This window comes from Schistocerca piceifrons, chromosome 7 (genome assembly GCF_021461385.2).
Source record: "Schistocerca piceifrons isolate TAMUIC-IGC-003096 chromosome 7, iqSchPice1.1, whole genome shotgun sequence".
Classification (NCBI taxonomy): domain Eukaryota; kingdom Metazoa; phylum Arthropoda; class Insecta; order Orthoptera; family Acrididae; genus Schistocerca; species Schistocerca piceifrons.
The window spans coordinates 538,756,785-538,775,060 of record NC_060144.1 but is presented as its reverse complement, the minus strand read 5'-3'; positions in this window follow the sequence as shown (position 1 = coordinate 538,775,060).

Below are 18,276 nucleotides of genomic sequence, written 5' to 3'. Positions count from 1 at the left end.
GAATAATGATGACTCGAGAAAGGAACAAAGATGGAGTGAGAGAGATAGAGAGAGAGAAAGACAGCGAGAGGAAGAGAGATACAGAGAGTATCAAAGTACAAGTACTTCCACACGTGATAAAATCAAAAGTAATCAGAAGTATTTTCACAACAAACGCTAATGAAAGGAAGAAGGAAACATAGTAAAGAAAGGCAGTTTATGTTTGTTTTAGTCATAAAACTAAATGAGCTTAATATCTTGTAGCACAAATCAAAGAATAGTTTTTTGATGTTCTATTTTTTTCGGTAGTTATACGAGCCACGTTTGCGAAGAAACAATGACTAATTCGATGAATAACAGTCTTTAAAGGCTTGTATTTGCTCACACACACATGCTATATAAAAAAAGCTGAATTACAGTGTTCTGAAACGAGAAGGTCTCGCATGTTACTCTTTCCTTGAGTTTTCAAAAATATTCACTTCAGAGAGCACTTCAGAAACGTTCGTATGTCTCGGTTTCACCAACAAAAATATCAGAGAGACACAATTTTATTCTCACATGTAGTATTTGTTCGATTCCAAGAAGGCAAACAGAAGAAAACGAATATATTTTTTCCCACATACAGAAGCGCCAAAAAATAGGTCATCCTACGCGCATGGTAGCTTTTCTATTGGACAGTAACAACATGTCGTGAGTAATGTAGCATATTTTCTTTGCTTGTAACAGTGGACTTTGGTTACTGCCTACAGATAACACAACGCCAAACAAAGAAGTTATAAAAAATACAGACATGACATTGTGAACACGAACGACACTATAGAGAAACCATTACAACGAAGAAATTGAGAATAAAAGTTACACAATAACGATATTGTTAGGAGACTATGAAGTTGCACATGCTTAGAATAACACGCGTTCGTAAAAAAAGGTGGTCTCTGTCATTTTCATACAAAACGTGGATTCTACCACAAGTGACGTCCATAGACAGAAACAAAGTAACAAGATTTCAGTACAAAAGGAAGTTGTAACAATGTGAAACACACATATCGTGTACACTGATAGAGCTTATATTAGTCCTCATAATACAGATGCACGATTTCGATGAAGTGGTTAAAATAATGTGGAAGAGAACAATATGCATCCCTCACAAAAACCTCGGTTTTAGATGCCAAAGCCCTTTGGCATTCAAGCAATCAAATAACAAAAGCAAAATTAATCACATTTTTAAACGATGACATGAGCATTTCAATGTCATAACCTGCCTCTCGCCAAGCATATTGCAACATACGCGTAAACTTTGGAGCATTAAACAGATTGGAAGTGACATAGTGAAGTTTGATGATGAAATAAAGTTCTTGCATCTTCGCTTTTGTTTTGACACAGTTTAGTCTTACAAAATTGGCAGTTGTTCTGATACAGGGCTTGCACTGTCGAAAGAAGTAAACATAAAGGTTTGGCAATATTTTGCTGTTTTCGGTGGCAGTATCATGAGCATAACATGTTTATTTGGAAAACTTGACCTAGAAGGTTACGATATGTATGACGTTACCAAGAATCACACAGTAATAGGCTCTTTTCGTTTGTTACATCTTCACCAAAGGCTGAAGTTAGAAAACGTTTCAGTTATTCTATAGACTTTTTTCCACTTTTTCTTACCTCCAAATGAGTGTTTCGTGGGCAGGTCGTTCCAAGTTTCTTTGATGGATATGGGTGGCAAGTGTTATGCCTCTTGGAAACTGATGTGCTACTTGCTCGCTAGTCTGTCTGTTAGTGATATAGCCACATCAATCGTGTAGCTATGGGTAGAACTACGACAGACTGAAAGCTGCAGTTTTCTATCCTATGCGTAACAATGTTGGTGATGAAGACATTTCATTCCGAAACAGACTCTGGTCGCTGATCCAAACATTTCCTATCTCGACACCGTGCTCCGACATAAACATGTTCACTTCCTCCGTTTTGTCTTCTACGTATACTATTATCGCCTTTTCTTTCCCTACATGTGACAAATTTAGTTATATGCATATATGAAATTTCCGTATTGAGCCAAAACATTGTCGATGAGAAGAATCGAAGCTTCTAAATTGTCGAAACCGACCATTTTATACGCTTTTAATGCCCAAATTTGCAGATGGCAATAGTGAACTGTAAATTCATACGACCTTGCTCTATCAAACTGCCATATTACTTGCTCTTTTATAGTTCGTAATTGTAACAGTCTGTTTTCTCTGAAATGAGCACCTGCCCACATCATTTAGAGTTAACCTGCAATTTCATTTACTTTTAATACATTTATAGCGCCTTCATAAATGTTCTCTAGTACGCAGTCATCAGTATCTTCTCATACGCTGTGCCTGGACTGTTCGGGTGGAGGCAGTTGGCACTCACTTTGACTGGTCTGTTAGTATTGCTCTGGAGACGACAGTCGTTCGCTGCTTCAACAGACACCCTCAGGTTCACGTTGTTCCTGTCCTACAGAAGCAGTATATCTATCCTGTGTAACGCCATCTATTTCTGTGTCATCCCCATTATATTTGTTAATTATTATGTTATATAACACAGCCGCGAACTCTCTATCCCCTACACCATTTGATTTTCGTATTGAGGGCGACGCAACTTTGTCCCCAATATTTGGTCCACATTCGTAATTAATATCTCTTGATAGCCTTGTGCTCAGTTTACGCAGTAATCCACATGCTAACGCTCCAAGAGACACATTCATACTGCAGCTATACCATCCACGCAACTCAAGCACTTGTTAATACAGCTACAACAAGCCACCGTCTGATGGTGTTAGCAGACATGTGCGGAGTTTTGCACGGAAATGAAAGAGATATCTGTTGTGTTTATGATCAAATGATAGTCTAAGCGTGGTTTCGTGCTGTTCCGAGGATTAGAGGACAAAGGGGTTCCTTCTTAGTGTAAAGAGCGGTGTGTCAGCAGTGCTACGCAAATCGCGCAGTTGCATATTACAGCAAGAAAGCAAACAGGTCGATACAGGGACTAACACGCATGTACGCCTTGTCGAAATCAGGAGAACTGATATAAATTCACCCCGCTATAACGAAAATATGTTTGATATGTGGCTTCCAATGAAAATTTATCACGACCGACGCGGAGTCCTTTAATTCAGACTAAGTTTGCTGGTAGCACTGCACAACGAGACTTAGGTCAATATGGCGGACAATATAATCGTAGCCTTTGCCGAACTGGATGGATACATGGCACCTGCAACGAAACTCTGGTGGGCATTCCACTCGATAGCAACCAGCAGTTCGGTGTGTTCACTCAACGACTAATAGCGACAGATGTGAAAATTACCGAACTATTAGTGTAATAAGTCACAGCTGGAAAATACTATCGCGAATTCTTTACAGACGAAAGGAAAAACTGGTAGAAGCCATCCTCGGTGAAGATCAGTTTGATTTCCGTAGAAATGTTGGAAAACGTGAGGCAATACTGACTCATTTTATATCCTCTCTACTTCGACCATCATCAGTTATCTTACTCCCAAAATAGCAAAACTCCTTTACTACTTTAAGTGTCTCATTTCCTAATCTAATTCCCTCAGCATCACCCGACTTAATTTGACTACATTCCATTATCCTCGTTTTGCTTTTGTTGATGTTCATCTTATATCCTCCTTTCAAGACACTGTCCATTCCGTTCAACTGCTCTTCCAAGTCCTTTGCTGTCTCTGACAGAATTACAATGTCATCGGCGACCCTCAAAGTTTTTACTTCTTGTCCATGAATTTTAATGCCTACTCCGAATTTTTCTTTTGTTTCCTTTACTGGTTGCTCAATATACAGATTGAATAACATCGGGGAGAGGCTACAACCCTGGAAAATTATGTATCAATAAATCGATACATTACAGTAAATCGACATATTACAAATATAGTCGCTAAACTACTTTTTATAAATAAAAGTTTTTGTTGATATAAGTGGCAGACAATGTGTCTCGCCAAGTCTCTCCTATAAAACATGGCAAATTATTCCATAAAATATTCTTATGTCGTGCAAAGTAAGTCGTTTTCTACTTAAATGAACGTTTTTACCAAGAGAAGGCACTTCCTGCAGAGCGAAAGACTGTTAAAACTAAGTTTTCCGAAACAGCCATAAGTTGCACTTCGTATTTTTTTACTATGACGTGTTTCGGTCTTCAAATGAACAAGAGCATCGTCACAATATAGAGTTTAAAATTGGCTGACAGCTATAAAGTTTCATTTGGCTGTACTATGGTACTTAAACTTACGATTAAAGTATATCTAATGTAGAGTAGTAAACGGTAACATTATCGGTGACAGGTCCAAAGATGAACTGCATCTGTTAAGAGTTATCCATAACACAAGAGGTCGTGAGTTCTGTAATGATGTTGGTTACAGCTGAAAGAATATGCTATGCTTGTGAACGTGGTAGTACCAACCATGAGCAAATACGTGTTTCTATCAAGGACTTGATGATAAGGCACACTTAGTAACAATTGATGTATTATCCAACGAGACAAAGATATTTAGTCAAGAACTTGGTATATTCAGTAGCTTGGCTAGACTGATGATAAAGGAACCTCTTTGCAGTAGGAAACAGACTCTGACACTAGTAGTGCAGCCTGCCTTTTAAACAGCTTTTCCATTTTGAGCTACATTACGCGGCGCTTCAGAGCGGGACGTGGTACCAAGGAGCTGACTGGGTAAGTGAGTAAATTCCTACTGACCAAACAATGTTGTCGTAATTGTTAGTTCATTATTCATAAATTGAATACATGACTGACCAGTGTTACCTGTTTTGAGTTGTTTCCATTCTGAGTAGTCAGTTCGGGGTAAACAGGGTCGGCTGGCATAATTAGAATATTCATCTTGTGTGAAGTTTTGTTTTTAACAAATCATTTGATGGTTATCGTAAAATGCATTGCACAGAACCTCGTTCTCCCATTCACCTTGTACCTCGCGTGTTGAATCCAACGAGGGCATTAACTTGGGGAAAGTGCATTACACTGAAACATAATTCCTGCACACAGTGCACGCTGGGCTTATCTTCCAGTGTACAGTTCTATAAGTATTTGAAAGCTAGTCTCCTATTTCAACCTCAGAGGCAAAGTAAAAAAGGCAGTCTCTGTTAATAGTGAACACTCGAGTTTTGTTAATGTTAAAACCATTTTCCTTCAATTTTTATTGTGTTTCGTTTTGCCTGTTTCGAAATAATGTGGTTGGTCCAGTGCAAGAGAGGCTATTGGGAAATGAAATCAAACATTCATTCCTAAACGAAACTGAAATTACTAAATTGTCACATAGTCGTGTAAGACATATGGTAGCAGAATTTCTGAAATACCATAGCTTTAATCATGCAGTTATGTACTAGCCGTGCCCAAATTAATGACTGAAGAAAATAATCATAAACTTCTAGCATACTTTAGCTACTATCTTAAACAAAATTTGAGCCCACTGTTCGCTTAAAATACAATGATAGATGTCACATTCCTTATATCATATTTATTATTATTAATATTATTATTAACATGGCTACAATTATTTCATGAAAGGGTTATATCAAAATCGACAGTGGAAGAACAGACAGGTGTTTGCTACCAGTAACTAAAGGTGAAAATCGAGGGTCAATTAAAAGGTATGTGACAGTGAAGTGTGTGGTAATATAACTCTGGAAGCCGAACGTTATATTATACAAATAATTTAACGTATTTATAATGAATAGGGGGATGAAAGGTCAAGGATAATTTACTCCCTTACCAAAAGCTCCAACATTGAAAATGTAGCCAACAACGAAAATAACATGAAATTACAATGAAATACAGACCTTTAGCTGCTTACAGGTGTTGATAAATATCAACGGGGACAGATTCAAATGAGTGCCCCTACCAGGACTCGAACCCGGGATCGCCAGCTTACATCGCAGACGCTCTACCTTTTTTTATACCATTAACCAGGAATGCAGCTTTAATGTTTTGTGTTTTGATACCGTGAGACACATAAGCTGACAGTCACATAAGTTCTGTACATTAGCTTATAAAATTTCAAAAACCATTTTATGATGTAGAAGAGGCACACATTAAAAATTTACAGTAAAAATTTAAATAATATCCTTAAGCTAACTACAATACATCAGTGCCAACACAGTATTCTCTTTTTATAGTAACCAATGCCCATTCTTTCAAACATAATTTTTTACGTATTACCGAACATTTTCTTGGGATTCGAATACCTTCTAATTTTGTGGTATTCACACGGCATGCATACCTCGAACTCTATGGTGCTGTCTGATCCTTCTTTTTTAATGACGTAATTAACAAAATTTCCCAGCAACCAGTAAACAGCGTTGTTTTCTGCCTGTGGGAACTAGCGTGCTTCAGGCCTGTGTATCAATGACAGCAATAGACTCTCAGGTGAAGTCCTTGTAATCAGAGCTACTTGCTCTCGGATCCACTGACCACTATTCATTTGATCCCTACAAGTGTATCTATGAATTACAGTGTCAACTAGATGGCGTTGTTGACATAAATCTGTTTCACAGAGTCCGATTGCTTACAGTCTTCCATTGGTGCTATCTGTGTCGTTAACTGTACCATGACGTTTTTGCATTAGACATGAGCACCTTAAAACTTATTTTTCTCCTGATCTCAGTCCAATCAACGTTTGGAAACTGTCGTTCTATTTTGTTCCCTCCGTCGCTTTTCTTTCGTTCCTGCATTATGGCTCTTGATGTTAAGTGTCGTGACTTATTTTGGCACTTACGTAACTGAACTCAACAATAAAACCCTCACATGCTGTAAACGACTGTTGATTTTCAGCACGTCAATTGGGGAAGCAGGCTTCGAGGTTTACTGATCTCGAAAAGTTGCCTGGTTATGCTTCCTCACGAGTCTCACATTAAATTAATTTGCCTTTTGATGAAACGTGCTTTGTCCATTATATTAGTTAATCCCAGTCCATCATTTTTAAGATCTGAAGTGGCTACATTAGTAGGTCTTCTGAATACTTCACCTTTCCACAAAAAGTTTGTGATTTTGGACATTATTCTCCTTGTTATCATTCTCGGTATTGGAAACAGCTGGGCAGTACAATAAGCTTTAACAAGGATGCATGAGTTGATATACTTTGTTCTTTGAACTTGGTTCATATATCGAGTTAAATTCTCTATAATGGCTGCTTGCACGTTATCTGCTGCAAAATTCCAATTTAAAGCCGTCATTTTCATGGGGAATGCTGTCAGGGCGATCTCAAGTGTTTTATGTTGTCAGATTAATTTTGCCCACTCGACGTTGATGTTATAAAAAGCTCTGACCTAACATCTTACTTTTTTTTCATTTGCTCCAGATGCTCTACAGTACGTATCAATCACTATTACTAACGTGGTTACCTCTTCATTATTCCTTATAATGACCCCTATATCGTGATCATAGGCTCTTATAACCGTTTTATTTTTGGTAAAGCTAAGCCTTTTAATATAGTATGGACATGTCGAACGAAAGGTTCAAGTGAAATAGCGAATAGTGGCAGTGGCAGAGGACTTCCTTGAGGAACAACTCGTTTTATTTGTATCGGCCTGGATTGTTGACAATTCACCCATTTTTGCATTTATTCCAGTTGCTATATTCTCCATCAACTGTATGATCCTATGGTTGGAACCTATTCTCGGCGACGTTTGTAGAACATATTCATGATTTACTACATCGAAGGCTTTATAAAAATCTAAAAACATTAAAGCACACTTTATGTTTGTTACAGAAGTTATTGCACTGATAATCTTGAATTCTGCTAGATTTTGAAGAAAGGTTCCGCGCGCAGTTCTGATGCTTACTAATAATTTCATCTGTAAGGCATGGAATTGTCTTGTTTACTATTCTGGCTTATTAAATTATAATCACAATTCAGCACTGAAACTGGACGAAAATTATTTATATCTTTTTTCAATTATTTTATGGCACGCGAATAGTTTTACTCTCCTTAAAGTCAGCCAGAGTCATTTTACCCAGAATCACCTCATTTAAAATATCCGTGATTTCCGCACCCACTATTAGCCAGTAACGGATGTAAAACTCTGCTGGCAGACCATCCGGTCCTGGGGATATTTTTGGTGATGAGAGGCACATAGTCTCATACACGTCCTCTTCACTGACTACCTCGAGAAAATTTTCGTTGTCATCTTCTGTCAGCTGTGAGGCTAGGATGTAAAGAAATTCTTCCAAGGATGCATCACTACTTTGGTGTACAGAATACAGCTCGCAATAATAGCGATAAATTTGGTCCATGATATCGTGCTGGGTTCTGAGAATCGCGCGGTTGTTTTTCGTATTTCATCACTAAAAGTCCTTCTTCCGTTTTTCGTATACTTCACTAAGTGATACAGTGAAGTAGTATGTCTTCTGACACCGAATTTACCTTCGGTTTTATTTTCAACCCTTCCATTTGATTTCTCTTGACATTAAGTAACTTGGCTTTGACTTTTTTGATGTCTGCTAACCGAAGTAAGGAACCTGCTGAGACATGATCATATAGATCTCTCAAAACAGAATAGTAGTATTCTATAGTACATTTCATTTCTCTTGCGCTCTGGGCACTGTATTGAATAAGAACCTTCCACAACTTTTGCTTCACCATTTTAACCCACCAGTCGTTAGCAGTGGCATATCTACTATGAGCACGCAGGCATATTGCCCACACTTATTTAATCAGGTCTTCTAAATAATGATTTAGTAACAAGGAAGTGTTCAAATTCCACTGATTCTTGAATCGGAGAACTGGCTGTCTTATTGATTTATGCAAGGTAACACACTTGAATGGTCTCAATAGTACGTAGATATGGTTTCTACTTTTATCACGGAAGTTTCATGATTTTTGGAATTACAGTATATAGCGTATCAATCCTGCTACATGATGTTGCCGTGGCATAAGTGAATTCAACAATGGAGGGGTATTTGATTTCCCATATATCCTTTAATTCTAAACCAGGGACTAGTTTTTTGGTTCTATTCAGAAATTAAAATTAGGTAATTGATCTTTTCGATCTAAAACATAATTAAAATCACCTCCAAGTAATAACTCTCATGGATTTTTCCTTAACAAGTATATGAGTTCATCGTTGAAGAAACGGACACTATCATCTCGGCGCGAACTTCCTGAAGGGGCGTACATGTTGATGATAGCCACATCATAGATATTCAGTCCTATTCCCCTCCCGGGTTCCAGTCGTTCCACCTCACTTCCCAGAATCCTTTCCTTCACCAAAACGGCTGTTCCAACATATGTGTCATGAGACACATTTATGTAGCTGAAATAACCGGGAATTACTAAATCCGACATTAGAACTTCTTGTAACAGGGCAATATCAGTCGCGGATTCGTACAAAAATTCCTTTATTGTCGGTAATTTCAAACCGTACGTGAATTTATTTATGTTTATAGTGGTGACATAATAAGACTGCGTCATTGTGCTGTCACTGTGTAGTGGTTTTGATGAACTAATCTATTTTCCTGTGGTTCGAGGTTTAGTTAAGCTATTAACAGTTTTCTCGGAACGCTGAACACGGAACAACGCTTCAATCTGTTTATTACTTACCGTCCCGGTTTTTCTACTCCTAAGGTTTTCTCTTATACGGCTAGCAGACTGACTCCCTTATAAACTTTCTGATTGTTCCTGCAATGATTCGTGTAGGACCGTTCCGTACCGAACATTCTTTGGGTTTCGGTCGCCCTTTCCGGAATTTCCCTTCCCTTGGTTATGAGCTACATTCACATTTGTTTGCGGTTTCTCTTTACTTCGCGGCTCATCTGGAGTAGCAACAGACGCTTTCGCTATTTCTGTTGCTGGTGCCTGCCCTGTGGAGTTGACTATGATTTCATTTTGGTCGCCACTTCCTTGTCCTTTATTAACATCACTTACTTTTTGCCGACCGGGGTGGCAGAGCGGTTCTAGGCGCTACAGTCTGGAACCACGCGATCGTTACGGTCGCAGGTTCCAATTCTGCCTCGGGCATGGATGTTTTTGATGTCCTTAGGCTAGTTAGGTTTAAGTAGTTCTAAGTTCTAGGGGACTGATGACCACAGAAGTTAAGTCCCATTGTGCTCAGAGCCATTTGAACTTACTTTCTGATCGAGGGAAACAAATGGGGACGGCAGTTTTGCAACCTCTACCTGAATTTGTTTACTACCAGAAAGCTGCTGATCTTTGCGGTTATCTACTTCACCTGTTGTGTTTTGCAAATTAATACTGCCTACACCACCTTCATTTTCTGTTACCGTATGTTTATTATCTTTCTGTTCATCAGTTTCCATTCGCATTGTGCCTTCCGGTTCCTCTGCCTCCTCATCGCACTGTTTTCGCTTGCGAAGTGAGGGAGTTTGACAGGACAGCTCGTCCTTTGAACATATATCAGTTGTCTCCAGAGGTCATTTATTCGGGTGCATTTTAGTTTCACGAATAGTGGTAACAGGGTTTCCCTTTGTTGTTAACGGGGCAAATTGACTGATATCGTGAATGGGGACATTAGCTTGGCCCGCTGCGTTAAAATCCTCAACCAGTTGATCCGGGCTATTCTTTGGTAACAGATCATTTAAGTTAAGTTTCGGACGCTGTATGAAATTAGTTTGAACGACAACAGTTCGCCACGGTCATTCCTGTCAGAAGTGGCCGGTTTAGTTACGTATATGACCTGTACAAACAATTTGTGCGTTATATCCACAAATAGTTATGTGAGACGGAATATTTGTCTCAACGTCCATCTCTACACAGCGAAACATTGTAGTTTAAAGCGAGGAGGCTATGTTTCATTTGCAATTGATTTAACTTTCCAGTAGTCTGAAAGAGCTTCCTTAATCTTATCATCGTCAATTTCAATGGGACGATTCAAGACACGAACCGTTTTGTAATCAGTGTCAGATCTATAGATAGAAACCTTACTTTTATAATCATTTCTACCCACAAAATCGAATTCATAGCCCCATTTTCGTAACACATTATCAACAGTCGCAGCACTGAATAAGTTGACAAAAACACAGTAATTTTCCTGATCCAGTAGCTAGGTATGGACGGTTTCAGAATTGAGACCAATTAACTTTGTAATCCAGTCATATATTTCCAGGGATGTCGGCTGAACAGGACGGGGTTCCTTATCAAAAAGCAAATACCAGAATATTCTTCCTGAGGTTTGTAGCCATGGCTAACTCAGAAACGAAATTTCGGTTAAACAACCGAATTTCCAATTAGTAGCAGCATGAACAGAAGGAGTGATCAGATCGCTAGGAATATGAACGAACACGGAGATTAACGGACGGACAGCACTCGGCGAAGCACAAGAACAGCGATGGAAACACGGAAGTACAGAGCAGCAGTAAATAACGTCCACTCGCTAGTGCGGCTGAAACGGAACTAAAAAGGTTCCCGTAAGAGTTCGGGCAATGTAAGTGCATCCGCACTCAAGAAGAGCATTGGCTGGTAAGCATTATCTATATGAAGATGGTACCCCATATATGAAGATGGTATACCATAAGGGAACCGGCAGATTGACTGCCGCGAGTAATTAGTGGCCAGGGGCACTATAGAGGTAGTGTGTAGACAGTAAGTTGGAAGTGTGCGTCTCGCGGGGAGCGTGCTAAGATAAGTCCCTGCAGTCGCACTATACTCTTTGTCCTCGGTGGCTCAGTCGGATAGAGTGTCTGCCATGTAAGCGGGAGATCCCAGGTTCGAGTCCCCGTCGGGGAACTCATTATCAATTGTCCCAGTTGATGTTAATCAACGCCTGTAAGCACCTAAGAATCTGTATTTCACTGTAATTTCGTTCTTCGAGAGCTGCAAGACATGTCCTAAAGAACTGATACCATCTTCAAATACAAACATAACAGTTTGACAATTGAAGTGAAATTGATATAAGAATGTAGCACACAAATAGACACGAGGTAATTAGAAAATATGCCTTTTTGAGATTAGTAACTCCAACTGTGGCTTCACTTTCTTCAAAATTCTCTCAATGGAAAATATTTTTATAAATGACGATAAAAATGTTTGTCTTATAATCAACCGGCGAAGAGACAGTTGTTCTGTCGTTAGCTAGTTACCGATATTTCGTGTATGTAGATAATATCTTTTCCGGAAATAAGTTCCACAACTTTTCTACACTAACGTACGTTAGTGTTGTTGCACATACGCAATATGCGTTCGATTAGAACGCAGAATGTCTCATCAGGTACCAATACTCGCTCTGCATGCGAATTTACGACAGGTGCTAATGAATATTGCGGGCAGAGGCAACGTACTGGTCTATTCAACCACAGTTTCCAACATCCCCTTTTTCCCACTGCCGAGAGGTGAATTACTGAGATCGGTACTGCGCCACAGAGGTACTTTAATCTCCGCGACAATTATGAACTGCCCTTTATTCGCGCTGCCGAAATTGTTAATTGACGTGTCAGCCGAGAGCCAAAGGGCACTTTCCCCGAGCTGTTCTGTGGCGGGCGCTAATGAAACTCGAAGCCTTTCACTCGCCGGACTCCGCTCCCGTAGCTGTTTTTAAACGCTTCATTCCACGCAGCAGGGAGGAAAGAGCCGGAAGTTGGGAAGCTGAATTTCTAACAGGACCCCTCTCCTTTCCTATAAGCTGTGAAATATTTTTTATTGGCTGCTGTCAGTGGTACTTATATCTCAGTGGTTTACATGGATACCAACATTCTTCGAAATTTAGTGCGGACTTCTACAACGAACATTTGTTATGAAATATACCAGAAAAACGAGTCGTACGTGAAATATCTTAATGGTATGAGAAAATCAGCACATTAATTGTCTTGCCGGGATTTGAATACGCTCCCGGAAATTGAAATAAGAACACCGTGAATTCATTGTCCCAGGAAGGGGAAACTTTATTGACACATTCCTGGGGTCAGATACATCACATGATCACACTGACAGAACCACAGGCACATAGACACAGGCAACAGAGCATGCACAATGTCGGCACTAGTACAGTGTATATCCACCTTTCGCAGCAATGCAGGCTGCTATTCTCCCATGGAGACGATCGTAGAGATGCTGGATGTAGTCCTGTGGAACGGCTTGCCATGCCATTTCCACCTGGCGCCTCAGTTGGACCAGCGTTCGTGCTGGACGTGCAGACCGCGTGAGACGACGCTTCATCCAGTCCCAAACATGCTCAATGGGGGACAGATCCGGAGATCTTGCTGGCCAGGGTAGTTGACTTACACCTTCTAGAGCACGTTGGGTGGCACGGGATACATGCGGACGTGCATTGTCCTGTTGGAACAGCAAGTTCCCTTGCCGGTCTAGGAATGGTAGAACGATGGGTTCGATGACGGTTTGGATGTACTGTGCACTATTCAGTGTCCCCTCGACGATCACCAGTGGTGTACGGCCAGTGTAGGAGATCGCTCCCCACACCATGATGCCGGGTGTTGGCCCTGTGTGCCTCGGTCGTATGCAGTCCTGATTGTGGCGCTCACCTGCACGGCGCCAAACACGCATACGACCATCATTGGCACCAAGGCAGAAGCGACTCTCATCGCTGAAGACGACACGTCTCCATTCGTCCCTCCATTCACGCCTGTCGCGACACCACTGGAGGCGGGCTGCACGATGTTGGGCCGTGAGCGGAAGACGGCATAACGGTGTGCGGGACCGTAGCCCAGCTTCATGGAGACGGTTGCGAATGGTCCTCGCCGATACCCCAGGAGCAACAGTGTCCCTAATTTTCTGGGAAGTGGCGGTGCGGTCCCCTACGGCACTGCGTAGGATCCTACGGTCTTGGCGTGCATCCGTGCGTCGCTGCGGTCCGGTCCCAGGTCGACGGGCACGTGCACCTTCCGCCGACCACTGGCGACAACATCGATGTACTGTGGAGACCTCACGCCCCACGTGTTGAGGAATTCGGCGGTACGTCCACCCGGCCACCCGCATGCCCACTATACGCCCTCGCTCAAAGTCCGTCAACTGCACATACGGTTCACGTCCACGCTGTCGCTGCATGCTACCAGTGTTAAAGACTGCGATGGAGCTTCGTATGGCACGGCAAACTGGCTGACTCTGACGGCGGCGGTGCACAAATGCTGCGCAGCTAGCGCCATTCGACGGCCAACACCGCGGTTCCTGGTGTGTCCGCTGTGCCGTGCGTGTGATCATTGCTTGTACAGCCCTCTCGCAGTGTCCGGAGCAAGTATGGTGGGTCTGACACACCGGTGTCAATGTGTTCTTTTTTCCATTTCCAGGAGTGTATTACAGACAACAGCAATAGTAAAACAGAGATTTTGAACACGATCCATTGAACGATAGAAAAACAAATAAATATTAGAAAAAGTTTCAGAATTTGAATCAAGAGAAACTGCTAACAAGAATAAATGAAAAATATATGCCTGTGGTATGGCAAAACACCTTCAGTGACTTAATACAGAAACGTCTTCTGATTTAGATTATTTTGTACCAATTTATTCTTACGCCTATACGCTGACGTAGTAACTTATTTTCAGAAGCTGTGTCCACCAACTCACTTCACTGAAAATGTATGCCTAAAAGCTAGAATCCAGCATATGTCACGTCATACCTGAAGAAAGGAGCAGAATAAACTCGTAGAACTGTAGAATCGTCTCATTAATATTGATTTGTGGCGGTTGAAGAACATATATTGTGTTGAAATACCACGAAGGAAAAGCATTGATGATACACAACCATCGTGGGAAGTATAACTGAAGGGAGCTCATGTAATGAGACAGAAGTTTTTCGTTCTTCATCCTTATTAACAATCAGAAAAAAATCGGAGCAGGCAGCTTAGAGTATTAGCAGTTAATGCCGTCGTTTACCGTCTAGTAAATGCAACAAGCCAGGTAACTTCCCCAGAATTTTCTCCGGAATCTGTCACTTAAAATTTGGTTCATTTACCACTCGCACTTGCATTATGAGGCGATCCATAGTTTCCTCCGAAAGTTCTTGATGCGTACATTTTGAATGTCATCTAGTTTTAATGTGGCCCAGTGACAAAAATGCCAAATATTAATGAAGTAGTTATTGCACATGTGTGTTTTAGCAGATTATTTCATGGCCCCGTTTGCCTTCTTTCTTCCCTTTTAGTTTTGTAGATGTGTTACCAATAGGTACATGGAACTTTTGGAAATATATTGTAACTTCAGCAGCGGAAGTAGGGCTTTGTGTATTGGAATATGTCTGTTTTTAGCCTCGATTCATTTCATTGATAACAGGCTGCTGTGGACGAGCGGTTCTGGGTGCTTCAGTTCGGAATCACGCTGCTGCTACGGTCGCAGGTTCAAATCCTGCCTTGGACGTGGTTCTGTGTGATATCCTTAGTTTAGTTAGGTTCAAGTAGTTCTAAGTCTACGGGACTGTACGGGACTGAGGACCACAGATGTTAAGTCCCATAGTGCTTAGAGACATTTGAATAATTTCATTGATATCTTAATGTTAGGTCTTATCCAAAAAGGTATGGACGTTGATACGCAGGTGCCGGTACCCCACTGTCTTGTGTAGCTCTTAGGCCGCGTCCTACGTGAGCATCAGAAGCGACCGACAGCGAGCGACTTCTTGATACTCGACACTCCAGTGACAAGCAGCAACATCGGGCGAAAAGCTCGGGTGTCCTGCGTGCAAGTCTACATGTCGTGCTACAAGATGGCTGCTTAGAGCCAACCACCTGTTTCTACAAAACGGCGCTCCTAAAGTGTAGAATACTGTAGCTGGAGAGTAAGGCTACAAAATTACGATTACTTAAGAAAATAAAGCGAAAAGGAGTGCTCTGCATGAAATTTACAAAGGGAGGAATCTCCATGGAGAATTTCATAAATATCAACTACGAAGATCACAAGACAAATTCTTCGAATGCAATTGAATGAGCATTAAATACGAATGTCTTTTACATGATCAAGAACTTTTAACAACCAATAAGTGCAGAAGAATGATTGACTACATGACTAACTATCTAAATACTCACATAAATACACAGATTGACTCTCAATTGCCATATGTAGTTGCGGTGTAGCGGTAGCATTATAGAGTGTGAAGCGTGCATCGGGAAGGTCCTCGGTTTCGATGGTGGGTCGTTATTGTATTTTGACTGACTCAGTTGCAAATCTGAATACTAATTTTTATGTATACTGTTTACACTGCATCGCTAAGTACGTTTTGAAGGTGTTGGCAAAGAACTTGACCTGTAAGTGTGTACACATTTATACCAGTTTATCACACAAATTGAATTCCTAATAAATTACAATGAACCATGAAATTTTACAGATATTTGGTGTTGCGAACGTAATTCATCAGCAGTCATTGTTAAGGCCAAGCGTTTCAAGTAATCTAAATAGTCTGTAAAAGTAAAGCATACAAAATTTTTGGAAAGAAATTCAAACGTCTTGTGTAATGATTTGTCTAACAGAATGGAAAAAAAAATTAGGGAGACGTTCGGTTCACCTCATTTCCTGTCCATAATTTCGAGCATGGAAGTACAAAAACGTATCGATTGTTAATCGCACGATAAAATAGTCCCTTCAACGTGCCTTCATTTCCAAAAATCGTCGTTTCGATTTCTTGTACCGTCTATGACATACGACGATTATTACGGAAATTTGATTCCCCTAAACGCAGGAAATGTTCGGACGCGCCACAAGCGACCCGTCCGTGGATATAACGACCCATATCTCAAGAATGAAAAGAGATATCATTCCTGTCTCAACTTTAAATGCAATTTAGGTATATTGGTTAGATTTCATACGCAATAATGTAAGACCTTAAATGAACTATACTTAAAGTCTACGCAATGTGATTTTACCTTTGCAAATTCTTTAAAATTTCGTGCAGCCATGTACTCAATTTCATGCGGCACGGTACCTGTGACGAGTAAAAAAAAAATTTAAAAAAAGATACGAGAGCATCTCCACAAAACATATGGGAAGAATTCCTGCGCAGCCGCTCACTAACTCTGTTCAAGGACGCACTGGCTTAATTATCAGAAAACTCCGGTGGGCAGGCGTGGACGGTTATACTCTACGAGCCTTATACCATCGTCTACAGGCTCACAGGATAAACTGAGACATTTGTGGAGGTTTAATACGAGCGGGGAGTTCTTGCCGGCTTCCAGTCAGACGCTTGCATCGAGAATTGGCTTATACTGCAACTCGAAATTCTGTGTGGAGTATTCCCGATTTCCTTCGCGTCTTTGTTGATTCTGATCGGCCATGTGGTCGGGTCGTCAGTTGCTATGTTCAAAGATGCTGCAAATCTATTTGTTAGATCGCTAGATGCTCTTGGCTTAAGCAGCAAATTGGGAACGCAATCGGCCGCATTCATCGAGGACGAATTTATTTTCCGGTGTTGCACTGAAATACAGTAATTCTTCCACTTTTTCTTGGACTTAAATCTTTGCGTATGGATTAATGTCATGAGCCCATATGGACCAGGATACCCATGCTTTCTATTGACAGTCACTCAATGACAAATCATTTAGATTCTTCGACCAATGACTTTCAATGTACGTTTGCCTATTCTCCAAAAGTAACAGTTTTTCTAATAGAGCAAGTTATCAACAAGCCCGCCATCACTAGCCTGTTCTTCCGAAACTTGCTATGTTCTCCCCGTAAACGCGTGCCCATAGAATATCATGGAGTACAACAGTCCACTTTATTTTTCGAAGACCTGTTTAACTATACTGACACTCACATATCTGTTACACATTCCCTGACCCAATAAGGAATAAATTTTACGTGATTGTCAGCATTGTTAGGTCAGTAATCATACAGATGACTGACGGTCAATTCAGCAGTGCAGTCAGCACTTTCTGCAGAGCAGTTTTTACCAAAAACACACGTAAATGCTCGTTTTTTATTCAGAGATCTATTTAAGTTATGTTAACAGATGTTATAAGAGGGTTGGAACTTTAATAGTGGCAACTATTTATTTACAGCTCGTACAAAATATATGCGTGTTTACTGGCCTTCAAAGTAGTCACCAGCATTGTGTATAACCTGTAGCCTGCAATGTGGAAGTCGTAGGATACTCTTAGCAGTGCCAGTTGTATTGACAGTTCCAGCGGCGAGGTCTTTTGCCCGACGAATTTCTAACAATTGTGAAGAGAATACCGTGAAGTGCTTCCTTCAGTTTAGAAATCGAGTTGAACTCATGAGGGCTTAGGAGTATGGTTGGTGGGTTGGTGGTACAGCACTTAGCAGCCCCATCAGTCAAACAAATCCGTAGCTACCCGTCAGTTCTAAGTGTATCTGTACTAATCCACAACTTACGCATGTGTATCAGATGTGGGTATGATGATTAAACGCCGAAGCTAG